We start from the raw sequence: 14,324 nt of genomic DNA, 5'->3' as shown, positions 1-14,324 counted from the left end.
CACTGTATGGTATTGCGACTCGTGCAAGAATTTCCAAGCACTCAATGCAAATGTCACAAAGCCTTTAGCTTTTTTAAACATTTGTGCTGTCCCTCCTTCTCCCAGTTGTGAGCAGAAGGCAGCGTTCGGGAGTATTGTTGCCTGGCTGTCACAGGTCAAAGCTCAGACCCACTTAGTATGACAAGATATTTTTAGAAGTGAAGAGTTTCTGAGTCATTTGAAATCAGGCCATTTTAATTTGATAAGCAGTCTGGAAGACATCTGTGTGCATGAAATAGATATTAGTTGTCTACGTGTCAGTGTTGAAGACTTTAGATTGCTGCTTAATACCCTGTAATTGCCTGTAATCTTGGTGTATAGAATTTCTCTCACCTCCGATGTGTCTTTGATATACAGTCCAGGCTTTGCAACCTTGGAATGGCAAGGAAAGAACTTGTATTTATACAGCGCCTTTCACAACTTCAGGCTATTTGAAAGCACTTACAACCAATTAAGTACTTTTGAAGTGTGGTCATTGCTGTAATGTAGGGAATGCGGCAGCCAATTTGTGCACAGCAAGATCTAACAAACAGCAATGCAATAAATTATCAGATAATCTGTTTCAGTGATATTATTTGAGGGATAAATATTGGCCAGGACACCACATCAACTTCCTTGCTCTTCTTCCAATAATGCCATGAGATTTTTTACATCCACATGAGAGGGCTGACAGAGCCTTAGTGAGATAAGGTTACAACTGTTTGGCAGACTTTCAGGAGGCTTTTGAGTGTCAAGGGTGAAACAGGCTGGGAAATCGCAAACTGCAAAGTGAAAATTGCTTTCAGAAAATTACTATTGTCACATTATTATGTATTACAGAGTGACATGATCCCTGCATACATTCAGTCATCCAAAAATAACCCTGGTATATACTATAGAATTTAACAGCTGGGTGGAAGTTCTGATAGGTCAAGCAAATGGACTAAGGTTTGGCAGATGGAATACAATGTCAGAAAATGTGAGGTCATCCACCTTGGGAAAAAAAAAACAGTAAAAGGGAATATTATTTGAATGGGAAGAAATTACAACATGTTGAGGTGCAGAGGGACCTGGGGGTCCTTGTGCATAATCCCCAAAAGTTAGTTTGCAGGTGCAACAGGTAATCAGGAAGGCAAATGGAATGTTGGCCTTCATTGCGAGAGGGATGGAGTACAAAAGCAGGGAGGTCCTGCTGCAACTGTATAGGGTATTGGTGAGGCCGCACCTGGAGTACTGCGTGCAGTTTTGGTCGCCTTACTTAAGGAAGGATATACTAGCTTTGAAGGGGGTACAGAGACGATTCACTAGGCTGATTCCGGAGATGAGGGGGTTACTTTATGATGATAGATTGAGTAGACTGGGTCTTTACTCGTTGGAGTTCAGAAGGATGAGGGGTGATCTTATAGAAACATTTAAAATAATGAAAGGGATAGACAAGATAGAGGCAGAGAGGCTGTTTCCTCTGGTCGGGGAGACTAGAACTAGGGAGCACAGCCTCAAAATACAGGGGAGCCAATTTAAAACCGAGTTGAGAAGGAATTTCTTCTCCCAGAGGGTTGTGAATCTGTGGAATTCTCTGCCCAGGTAAGCAGTTGAGGCTAGCTCATTGAATGTATTCAAGTCACAGATAGATAGATTTTTAACCAATAAGAGAATTAAGGAATTAAGGGTTATGGGGAGCGGGCGGGTAAGTGGAGCCGAGTCCACGGCCAGATCAGCCATGATCTTGTTGAGTGGCGGAGCAGGCTCGAGAGGCTAGATGGCCTACTCCTGTTCCTAATTCTTATGTTCTTATATTGTTGGTTTGGCTATGAATCCAAAATGAAAGCACACATTTAGCAGGAGTCTGCCCTTCAGTTCATCAGGAAGAGTGTTCTATTCCTAAAACTGCTTTCATTCACAATATTGCTTCCCGTTTTTTCAATCCAGGCATTAAAAACGTATAAGCTCTCTTCCAGCATTTAAGCTGCAATTATTCTGCTTCGCAAGTCTCTGAATTCCAATTCACAATGTTTTTATTTCTCTCGGATCTCAGTACAAGATAGCAACAGAGACACTGTGCGAGGACTGCTTGGTGTGGATCAGCACCCTACCACTCCGCTGTTCAGTGTCGGACAAATACCAAAACCCTTCATCAAACAGTTTCCACTCACTGCTAGAACTGGTGCCGGTAATGCACTGCTCACACATGTATAAGATTACCCCGTGAGCTACTCCTGACTTTCACTCTTTTAGGTATCAGCCATGGCTCAGTAGCACTGTCGCCTCACAGTCAGAAAGTTGTGGGTTCAAGCCCCACTCCAGAGACTTGAGCACTAAATTTAAGCTGACATTTCAGTGTAGAAACTAAAGGACTGCGGCACTGTTGGAGTTGCCTGCTTTTGGATCAGATGTGAAACTTGATGCTTGCTCAGGTGGATGTAAAAGATCCCATGGCACTATTCAAAGAGCATGGGAGTTCTCCCAGTTGTTCTGGCCAATATTTATTCCTTAAGCAACATCACTAAGACATTATCTGGTCATTATGTGACCATGACCAGATAATCTGTTTTTGTCATTGCTCTTTGTGGGAACTTGCTGTGCTCAACCTGGCTGCCGCATTTCCTATATTACAGTAGTGACTATAATTCAGAAGTATTTCATTGGTTGTAAAGTGCTTTGGGACATCCTGAGTTCGTGAAAGGCACTATATAAATGCAAGATCTTTCTCTTTTTCTTATGCTCAATGCAGTTGTCACCCACTTGTTTCAAGAGTGTGTTGAAAATAGTACACAAAGGAACTTTACAATAATATGTTAATGAGGACGATATTAGGAGCAATGAATCCCCCACCTCCCCCTCCCCCCTCCCACCCCAAGGATTAACTATTATCAGAATTTTTGTATTTTAATAAGGGTAAGCAAACAAACCTCCCCTGCTCCCCCCCACTGGCCTCTGGCAATGCTGAACTCAACAAACTGCTGACTAGATGTGTGGCAGTGTCCTAACCATGACTCCCCTATACCTCTGTGGGATGTACTTTGTGCTTCCCGAGATTGAAGCAGCCAAGATCAGAAGCTTAGCAGTGAAAGAGAACAGGTGTGTGAACCGAGATCCCACAACCCTGCTGCACTGTCTGAGCACGCTGCCCATTACGAAGATATTTTCAGCAATCACCAGCTTTCTATCATGTGGAGGCAAGCCATCCTCATTCGAGGGACCGCCTATGATGATGGTGAGCTAATTGCATTCCCGACTGACTTAGCACAAGTTTAAACTTGCTGACATTCACATTTACAGTCTCCCGGCCTCCTTCACTGGCAGCCATCGTGGCATTTCATATCATTAACACTTTACAATGGTGTAAATTAAGATGCCTCAGTTGACAAGTATCTTTAAATAAACTGACGATTTTTGTCCAGTCTTCACACTGCATGCACACTATCATTAACCTGTGGAATTCCCTGCCGCAGAGAGGTGTTGATGCCAGTTCATTGGATATATTCAAGAGGGAGTTAGATATGGCCCTTACGGCTAAGGGGATCAAGGGGTATGGAGAGAAAGCAGGAAAGGGGCACTGAGGGAATGATTAGCCATGATCTTATTGAATGGTGGTGTAGGCTCGAAAGGCCGAATGGCCTACTTCTGCACCTATTTTCTATGTTTCTATTAAAGGAGCTACTCATCAATAGGAAGCCAATGCTCATCATTCATCCCTACACACACTCCACAAAGGAAACCGCTTATCACAACATCATTCAATCGTCTGCAGTCAGCTGAATGCAAGCGGATAAACAGCTTTCTAAAAAAAGTACAGAGAAATAAACAAGACAGAACAAAAGATTGGTGATTTGAGGAACTGTTATTTCACACAGGAACGAGCGCCAAATCGGCCTTGAATCTTGTAAAGTGGACAACTGCAAAATCTGGTTGTCTCTTAAATATAAGCAAACTTATACTAAAATCTCAATCCAGTCCATGTAAGACCCAGGATCAGAGATTTTATCCCATTATAATGAGGTTGTTTCAAACCCAGGTCTCAGATGTGAAAGGAACCACCTTGCACACATCTTCCAAAGACTGGTTGCCAAGCAGCTTTGAAGACACTTAAAAGGGGGGAGGGGCCTAAATTGGACTCTGTAGCGCCCGTTTCTTAGGCGCTACTTAGCAATCAAATACGCAAAAATGGGGTCCGACATGCGCCCACAGACTTCTGATGGGAAGTGTGCTGGACACCACCTTGGTAAAGGGATTTGCATGCACGCACCCAACGACCGCCAGCAGCATGCAGAGCAGGCAGATTATGACATTAATCAGGGTGTAACGCTGATTTGATGCCAGCGCTTCCGTTTTCAACACTCCAGCCAACACCCTGTCTTAACCTCGTACAGCTAAACGCGACGTTAAACGGAATGAAGGACACCCCACCAGCTCTATTTAAAAGGGATCATGAACTACTTACAGGATCGTTGCTGGATGATTTCTTCTGGCTGCTGATACAATTGTATGTGTTTCTTGAGCTTTCCTATTCTTGGCTAAAGTTTGAATAGTTTACAGGGAGTGCTCTAGCTGGTGCTGAAGTACATCTCTGTTCATTTGCTGAAACAAGTAACTTCCAGACATGGGTGGCCTGCTAAAACTTGCTCTGAGAATTGAGCACGACTGGGAGAATGAAGGCGGCCACGCAGGGCAGGACAAGCTGCTAGAAGAGGGAGGAGGAGGAGAAGGAGAAGAGCTAACAGGAGGCCATATCCCCCCAAGTGTCTTTAGGGATTAATTCTTTTACCTCAAGCTCAGCGAGGATCATTGCATAAGACATCTTTGCTTCACAAAAGAGCTTGTGACTTAAAACTGCCAACTGCTGCAAGCACAACTGCAATCTCAAAGCAGGGCAAGGACAGCATTGCCTGTGGCTGACAAAGTGACCATGGCTCTTTACTTTTATGCGTCTGGCTCCTTCCAGGCTGCTGCTGGAGATACAAGCAACATCTCGCAGTTTTCAATGTACTGCCGCATAAGGAATGTCACTGAGGCTCTCTATAAACAGAGAGACGCCATCTCATACCCTCTAGCCAGAGACAAACAGACGGAGCGAGCACAAGGGTTTGCACACATTGCTTTGCATGCGCCTCAAGTGAACTCGGCCATTTTCATGAACCAAAAACAATTCCACTCCCTCAGTGTGCAGCTGGTGTGTGACTACAGGCAGCGCATCATGCCGATGAATGCATGTTATCCAGGCAACAGTCAGAATTCCTTCGTTCTGCAGCAGTCCTCTATGCCACCTGTATTTGACCCACAATGGCAAGTCAAAGTCTGGCTGCTGGCAACAAGGGTTATTCACTCATGACATGGCTCATGACTCCGGTCTGGAACCCACACACATGTGCTTGCCACAATGCCAAGTGTGTGAGGTGAAGCATATTAATTGAAGGGTTGAGTACTGATTGACAGAGATTGTTGGTGGGTGGGTGATGGGGTTGTAGTGAATTGAGCAGTTGATGAGGCTAGTGGTGCAGTTGGTAGGATATGTCACTTGAAGATTGAACTCGCACACCTTAACAACTCGTATGAGATCATTAAACTTCTTCCTGCACTTCTTCCATGTTCTTGGAGCAACACTGCTGGCATTGACCTCTGACTGCCTCCTGAGCATATGTCTGGAGGGCCTCCAGCCTCCCCGTCTCTCCTTTTTTCCATGTCTTGCACCAAGACCTCCAGCGCATTGTCAGAAAACTTTGGTGCTCGCTCTCTCACATGATCAGCCATTGCTCAAAGTATCACAGCCCAGATTCACTTTTCAAAAAACTCCCACTATTTCTTACAACCAGAATGCACCTCACTTTTAAGAAATGCAAGACCAATTTGGCATATTTGCCCCTCCTGTAGGGGATGTCGGGGTGCCCGATAAAAGGGAAAATATCCCCCCAACCTGATGGAAAGAATGGCGTGTTACTAATTCAAACACTAAACGCTGGCAGTTTGTTGGTCTAGGAGCATGATTCCCGTTTAGGGAGTTTCACTGGTTAAAATGCGAAAGGTTTAAATCCCGTTTTACTTTGCATCTGTCCTCATGAAGGAAGAAAATGCTGTCATAGACATAGTAAAGGAGGAGGTAGCAGAGATACTGGATGGGATAAGAATTGATAAAGATAAGGTACTAGAAATGCTGGCTGTACTTAAAGTAGATAAGTGACCAGGATCAGATGGGAAGCTGAGGGAAGTGAAGGAAGAAATCATGGATATACTGGCCATAATCTTCCAATCCTCCTGAGAAACATGGGTGTTGCTAAAAGACTGGAGAATTGCAAATGTTTACACCATTGTTCAAAAAAGGGTGTAAAGATAAACCCAGCAACTACAGGCCAGTCAGTTTAACATCGATAGCGGGAAAGCTTTTAGAAACAATAATCAGGGACAAAATTAACAGTCATTTGGACAAATGTGGATTAATTAAGGAAAGCCAGCACGGATTTGTTAAAGGCAAATCGTGTTTAATCAACTTGAACGAGTTTTTTGATGAGGCAACAGAGAGGGTTGATGAGGGTAATATGGTTGATGTAGTGTACATGGATTTCCAAAAGGCGTTCGACAAAGTGCCACATAATAGGCTTGCCAGAAAAGTTGATGCCAATGGAATAAAAGGGACAGTGGCAGATGGATAAGAAATTGGCTAAGTGACAGGAAAGAGAGAGTATGGTGAACGGTTGTTTTTTCGGACTGGAGGAAGGTATACAGTGGTGTTCCCCAGGGGTCGGTACTGGGACCGCTGCTTTTCTTGATATATATTAATGACTTGGATGTGGGTGTACAGGGCAATATTTCAAAATTTCCAGATGACACAAAACTTGGAAGTATAGTGAACAGTGAGGAGGATAGTGATAGACTTAAAGGACAGGCTGGTGGACACGTGGCAGATGAAATTTAATGCAGAAAACTGTGTAGTGATACATTTTGGTAGAAAAAATGAGGAGAGGAAATATAAACTAAAGGGAGTGCATGAATAGAGAGACCTAGTGGTATATGTGCACAAATCATTGAAGGTGGCAGGGCAGGTTGAGAAAGCGGTTAAAAAAGCTTACCGGATCCTAGGCTTCATGAATAGATGTATAGAGCACAAAAGCAATGAAACTATGAAGAACCTATATAAAACACAGGTTCGGCCTCAACTGGAGTATTGTGTCCAATCCCCAAGATTTACGAGAATGATTCCAGGGATGTGGGACTTCAGTTACGTGGATAGACAGGAGAAGCTGGGGTTGTTCTCCTTAGAGCAGAAAAGGTTGAAAGGAGATTTGATAGAGGTGTTCAAAATCATGAGGATCTGGAGAGTAGATTGTGAGAAACTGTTCGCATTGGCGGATGGGTCAAGAACCAGAAGACACATATTTAAGGTGATTGGCAAAAGAACCAAAGACAACATAAGGAAAAGCTTTTTTACACAGCAAGTGGTTAGGGTCTGGAATACACTGCCTGAAAGGGTGGTGGAGACAGACTCAATCGCTGCTTTCAAAAGGAAACATAAAAACATAAGAAATAGGAGCAGGAATAGGCCATTTGGCCCCTCGAGCCTGCTCCGTCATTTAATAAGATCATGGCTGAGCTGTGTGTGTGTCTGTGTGTGTGTGTTTCTGAGTTTGTATGTGTGTCTGTGTGTGTTTCTGTGTGTGTGTGTGTGTGTTTTGTGTGTGTGTATGTGTGTGTGTGTTTTTGTGTTTGTATGTGTGTGTGTTTCAGTGTGTGTTTGTGTGTGGCCCAGCCCGGAAGTCAGCACGGTCCCGGCCAGCAAGACCATCAGCAGGTCGGGGCCATTGAAGGGAACAGCGTGCGGTGGCATGCCACTGCAGGGAGCAGCGCATGCTGCTGCAGGAGGGCGATGGCTGCAAAGCCAGGTCGCTGATTGCAGTGCGGATAGGCACAGCAGGAGGGGCGAAGGAGCGGCAAGAGTCCGTAGTGGGAAGTGACTGGGGCCCAGGAGAGGTGCGAGTTCGGGGCCCAGAAGAGGCGAGGGCCCAGGGGCAGCACGGGCCAGTCCACACTGTGATATGTGTGCGCGCTCGGTCTGTGCAGCAGAGCTGGTCTCCAGTTAGTCTTGGGTACTCCTTGCCACTGGACCAAGACCTAGCTCTGTCAAGCTCGTGTGGTGGCTGGTGTGCAATGGCCACCACACGTTAAAAAAATCCACGCACAGGCGTCTTCCACCCTACACGATGCAGTTCGGGACCTGGAATATCAGGTCCTTCATTGAAACACTTGTGAACTCATCCCTTTTTGGCGTGGAAGCAAGTCATCCTCGCTTCGAGGGACTGCCTATGATGATGATTGGGGACAGATCTGATCATGGACTCAGCTCTATTTCCCTGCCCGCTCCCCATAACCCTTTATTCCCTTGGAGTTGGATAAGTACCTGAAAGAAAAAAAATTGCAGGGCTACGGGGAAAGGGCGGGGGACTTGGACTCATGAGGTGCTCTTGCAGAGAGCCAGCACGGGCTTGATGTGCTGAATGGCATTCTACTATGCTGTAACCATTCTATGATTCGAAACTGGCCCAGTTCTGGACTAGGCACAGTGGTAACATCCGTTGTGAACTGGGTGACGACAGTGCCTATGTCAGCTCTCCTGAGGTTAGAGGCCATTGGGAAACCAGGTAAAAAAACTGCTGGAAGTCTGAGTCCCCCTTGTCCCATGTTACTCCCCAATCGACAAACAAATAGATTCGAAGTGATGAAATCAGGAGATTTGTTATATAATGATATGCGCTTTGAAATTGTTCCGGTTGTTTTTAATTGATCCTCTCTGCATATGCCTGACGGATTGTGCCACAGTCGCTACCTTAATTTGTTTCACCTCATGTTGAAGGAAATGGGAGGGGGTGCGCAGGCGAGGAACCAAAGGACAGTTTTCAGGAGCCACTCAGACATGGATGAAGGGCCGAAGGCCCGACACAAAGAGGTTTAACCAATTGGATGGGAATAAGAACCAGAGCTGGTGTGGCCGGCCTGAATCGTATAGATGCCGAATTTATGTGGGAACATGCAGAGGCAACTGAAGGCTTTTAACCAAATTAAGTGACCAAAGTGGGGACCTAATCCATGAACAAGGTAAAACATAGTTATCCACCCAAGAGATAGTGGTGACCAGGCAATCCATCTCGGATAAGGTCAATGAGATTATTGGGGAAAACAATCAGGTATACGCACAGCAGAACGTCTCCAAAGCAGTTACCTGTAGTATATATGGAAACTTTATGCTTACCTACAACAAAAAGAATTGTCTTACCTCGAATCTAATTGTATTCCTTCCTTTGTCAAGAATCATCATTTGGCCACCTGGCTAGGAACCAGTGAGACAGAGGAAGAATATAAACGCATCAGGTGACATGACCTGGCCTTTTTCACTTCTCGGGCCCATTCTCAGGGCAGCGATGAACAGGTCCCAGTCATATTGGCAGTCCCGATCGTCATGAACTCTACAGTCCCTTCTGTGCAGTTGTATAATGTAGAAACCTTTGGAGTCATTGGACATTCCAAAGACAATACTATCTTTAAGGAATTTCAAGACCATCCTTAATGGTTGATTATCAAACAGGACACATGATTAGCCCCAGGCTTAGAATGTTGCCGACAAGTTGGAAACGAGTGATTGTATAGGTGTGATGTGTACCAGCACACGACACCTGAGTGTAGGTTCACCTTGGATGAGCATTCTCCAAAATGTGCCTCACACCTACATCATGGGGAAACCCTCTGCCGATTAATACCCCTATGTTCTGTCTCTCCCCAGTTGCACCAAAGTCTGAGGTAAAATATTATTACCAGCTCACCTGCACAACAACGTTACAGAAAAATTGCTGGAGCTGCCCCTTCAGAAGGAAGCACTAAGGTCGGTGGACCACTTCAGCCACCCAATTCCTCCCCATCTCTTAGTTAGAAGTCAATTCTTCAACGTACAACTACCTCGCAAAAACATTTGGTTCATATGCAACAGGATAATAAAGATATCGAGGAAGGAATCACAACTTTAGAAGACCACAAATGATGGGAAATGGTATATAATGTGGGGTAATCCGTCTGGACTCGTATGCTCGCTTACGCTTTCTTAGTTGTTCAATTTGTTTAACCATTACTGTCATTATTGCTTTGATACATATACGCAGCGTGCATCGCTGGTTGGAGGATCAGCTGCAGGTCTGGCAGGCTCTGCCCATTATGGGGGCCTTTTGGAGGGTCCCATGAGTATGCAAAGCTTATACGCAATTAGCAAAATCCACAAAATGATTAGTAAATAAGTTGGTACTGTGTAATTTGTAAGTTTGTAGACACAAGGTGATCAGGCTGGAGAGTGAATGCAATTGGAGAGGAAAGGAAAAAAAAATCAAAGTGATTATCTGCACAAACATTTTTACGTCTTTCTATGAATCCGCGCGGTGGACCCGTCCCTTTTTGCCCATGTGCGCTCGATCCAGTCGCGCATGCGCGGTACGATATATGAGAAAGCCGGAAGTGGGGCCGAACCATGTTGCCAAGCCTGCCTCTCGAGCCTGAGCTTGCTTCTAGGGCATTTGGGTTAACTTTCGAAAATCAGGCAGGGGTGGTGGGGGGGGAACGGGCAGGAGGAGAGAGAAAGAGAGAGAGAGATATTGGGGGAAGAGATGGAATGGGGCAGAGAGAGAGAGAGAGTGTGGGGGAGATACAAACAGAAAATGCTGGAAATCTCAGCAGGTCAGGCAGCATCTGTGGAGAGGAAATAGAGTTTTTTTTTTTGAAATTCGTAGCCAATCGTTCCAATTCTTTGTCAAATCACAAACGCCAGAAGTCATCTTGCACACGTCAAGGATCACTCTGCGCCAATGCTCTTAGCCAAAAGGCCTAGAGCCACTGCACCGTTCCTGGAAGTACTGCAATACTAGGTTCGTGCCATGGAGGTGGATGGGTCAGGTCCCCCACACACCTCCGTGGAGGTGGATGGGTCAAGCCACCCCACCCACCTCCTATTTTCAAAAAAGCAAGCATATACCTTCCTGATCCAGGGAGAACCACCTTGGAGTTATGGTGGTTACTCCCCTGTTAGGTCAGTTACGCATGATCTTAGCCAAAAGGCCGAGAAGGAGAGGAAATAGAGTTAACGTCTCAGGTCGATGACCCTTCGTCAGAACTGGAGAGTGTTTGAAAAGAACAGATTCTTAATAAGCACTGAAAGGGGGAGGGGGAGAACGAACAAAAGGGAAGGTCTGTGATAGGTTGGAAGACAAGAGAGATTAGAGAGATAAAAGGGATGATGGCCCAAATTCAAATGGTAATGCCAGGAGCTAGAAAAACATTAGTCGAGATAGGGTGTGAATGGTGGGATTATGGCCAACTGCCATTAGAGACAAGGAGAAAAAAAAGAAACAGGCACTGAGGAGGTAGGGGAAAGGGAGCCAAAGATTGGCAGCGGTTATGCTCTGAAATTTTTGAACTCGTTAAGTCCTGAAGGTTGTAAAGTGTGACCCTGAGCTTCCAGTCGCCTGTCACACAGGAGGGCTGTTGTGGGAAGTGGACCACAGAGTGTTTGATGGGACAGTGTAGAGGGAGCTTTGCTCTGTATCTAACCCAGTGCTGTACCTGCCCTGGGAGTGTTTGATGGGACAGTGTAGAGGGAGCCAACACATGGCTAGCCTGCTATGTTGCTCCTTGTTGCTAGAGTTACTATCTCGCCCCAGCAATGTGTTGTAACTCCCTTTGTTGGATGATTTCAGATGTGGAATGACGTGTCTGATCACAAAAAAAGTAAACACTCTGCTTAAACAGTGATTGCTGTCTCTCTTTTACATCTGGAACCTGCTGAAACTGTGTGGAAGGTTTAGATCCTGCTGTTATTGTAGCAGCATCTTGTGGCTTGGGGATAGATGGGCACAAGCTCAGGTGCCCATTATCCTGGGGTCCAATGTTTACTTAGTATTTCAGAGTGTTACAGCTCACATAGCAAGGGGTGACCTCGACCTCTCGGGGAAAGGCAAGTGGGAACAGGAGAGTGGGAGCTGGGTGGGTCTAGGATCAGAGGGATGAATGGGCCAGCTTTGTAACAGACCTCCCTTCGGCTGAGAAAAGGAAATTTCCTGGATTCCTGTTCCCGGCCCGGCGATCCTTGCTGAGCAGTGTGTAATAGCGGAGGAGGAACAGATGCTGATCTACGAGGAATCGGACACATGACGTGTGGTGAGTGTAGCGAGCTCGGGAGGAACCAGTGACTTTGGACCTGTGGGTCCCAAAGCTCTCCACTACTGGGGGTTTTTCTGGCCTCGTGTCTGGATCTATTGTAGACTCATTGATTGTCCAAATGGTCAAAAATTCCATTATCGTTGGATCACGTGGCACCCCATCTACCATTCACTCCATCCACCACCGGTGCACCACGGCGAATGAGGGTACAGGGCCCAGAAAAGCCGAGGGACCAGGGGCAGCACGGATTTGCCCACACTGCGATATTTGTGCGGCACTAGGTCCGTGCAGCAGAGCAGGTCTCCAGTTGTCCTGGTTAATCCTTGCTACTGGATAAAGGCCTAGCTCTGTCAAGCCCGTGTGGTGGCTGATGTGTAACGGTCACCACACGTTATAAAAATCCACGCACAGGCATCTTCCACCCCCTCAACTGGATTTCAGGACTGGAACATCAGGACCTTCAATGAAACATCTGTGAACTCTCGTTGAAGCAAGTCATCCTCGATCAAGGGACCGCCTATGATGATGACGACTTTAATTCTCCACTGCATTCCCACTCTGACACCTCTGTCCGTGGTCTCCTACACTGTTCCAACGAAGCTCAACGCACCTCATCTTTCGTTTAGGCACCTTTCAAATACTCCAGTTCTGAAGAAGGGTTATTGACCGGAAACATTAACTCTGTTTCTCTCTCCACAGTAGCTGCCTGACCCGCTGAGATTTCCAACATTTCTGTTGTTATTCCAGATTCCAGCATCCACAGTATTTTGCTTTTGTATTAGTGTGGGGGAGAGAAAGTCGTGGGGGAGAAGGAGCGAGAGTGGGGGAGAAGGAGCGAGAGTGGGGGTGGGGGGGAGAGTGGGGGGGGGAGGAAGAGAGTGGGGAGAAGAGAGTGGGGGGAAAAGAGAGTGGAGGGGGGAAAGAGCGTTGGGGGGGAAAGAGCGTTGGGGGGGAAAGAGCATTGGGGGGAAAGAAGAGAGTGGGGGGGGAAGAAGAGAGTGGGGGGGGAAAGAAAGTTGGGGGGGGAAGAAAGTTGGGGGGAAGAAAGTTGGGGGGAAGAAAGTTGGGGGGAAGAAAGTTGGGGGGGCGAGAGTGGGGGGGGAGAGGGGGAGAGGGGGGAGGAGAGGGGGAAGAGATTGGGGGGGGAAGAGAGTTGGGGAGGGAAGAGAGTTGGGGGGGGAAGAGTGGGCGGAAAGAGAGTGGGCGGGAAGAGAGTGGGCGGGAAGAGAGTGGGCGGGGAAGAGAGTGGGCGGGGAAGAGAGTGGGCGGGGAAGAGAGTGGGCGGGGAAGAGAGTGGGCGGGGAAGAGAAGGGGGGGGAAGAGAGAGAGAGAGACAGAGAGAGGGGGGTGAGAGAGTGGGGGGGGTGAGAGAGTGAGGGGGGAGAGAGAGTGGGAGGGGAAAGAGAGTGGGAGGGGAAAGAGAGTGGGGGGGAGAGAGAGAGAGAGTGTGGGGGGGAAGAGAGTGTGGGGGGGATGAGAGTTGGGGGGAAGAAGAGAGTTGGGGGGAAGAAGAGAGTGGTGGGGAAGAAGAGAGTGGTGGGGAAGAAGAGAGTGGTGGGGAAGAAGAGAGTGGTGGGGAAGAAGAGAGTGGTGGGGAAGAAGAGAGTGGTGGGGAAGAAGAGAGTGGTGGGGAAGAAGAGAGTGGTGGGGAAGAAGAGAGTGGTGTGGAAGAAGAGAGTGAGAGTGGTGCGGAAGAAGAGAGTGGGGGCGAAGGGAGAGAGTGGGGGGGGAAGAAAGTTGGGAGGGGAAGAAAGTTGGGGAGGGGTAGAGTGCGGAGGGGGGAGAGAGAGTGCGGGGAGGAGGAGAGTGGGGGGGAAGAGAGTTGGGGGGAAGAGAGTTGGGGGGGAAGAGAGTTGGGGGGAAGAGAGTTGGGGGGAAAGAGTGGGCGGGGAGAGAGTGGGCGGGGAAGAGAGTGGGCGGGGAAGAGAGTGGGCGGGGAAGAGAGTGGGCGGGAGAGAGGGGGGGGAGAGAGAGTGGGGGGGGGGAGAGTGGGGGGGGGAGAGTGGGCGGGGAAGAGAGTGGGCGGGGAAGAGAAGGGGGGGGGAAAGGGGGAGGGAGAGACAGAGAGGGGGGTGAGAGAGTGGGCGGGTGGGGCGTGAGAGAGTGGGGGGGTGAGAGAGTGAGAG

The 14,324-nt window shown here is 47.4% G+C and overlaps 1 protein-coding gene and 1 non-coding gene across 2 annotated transcripts in view; both read right to left on the bottom strand.

Annotated features, from left to right (window-relative positions):
* The window catches only part of LOC139277385 (testis-expressed protein 264 homolog), a 488,096-nt gene that overhangs the window by 288,580 nt on the left and 185,192 nt on the right, over positions 1-14,324 (bottom strand). The window lies entirely within an intron of this gene.
* LOC139277810 (U2 spliceosomal RNA) lies at positions 10,912-11,109 on the bottom strand. Its single transcript, XR_011596143.1, has one exon. It is a non-coding gene; the product is annotated as a U2 spliceosomal RNA (small nuclear RNA).

This window comes from Pristiophorus japonicus, chromosome 12 (assembly GCF_044704955.1).
Source record: "Pristiophorus japonicus isolate sPriJap1 chromosome 12, sPriJap1.hap1, whole genome shotgun sequence".
Taxonomy (NCBI): Eukaryota; Metazoa; Chordata; class Chondrichthyes; family Pristiophoridae; genus Pristiophorus; species Pristiophorus japonicus.
Note: the sequence above shows the minus strand (reverse complement) of the source record. Positions and strands in the feature narration are given on the sequence as shown.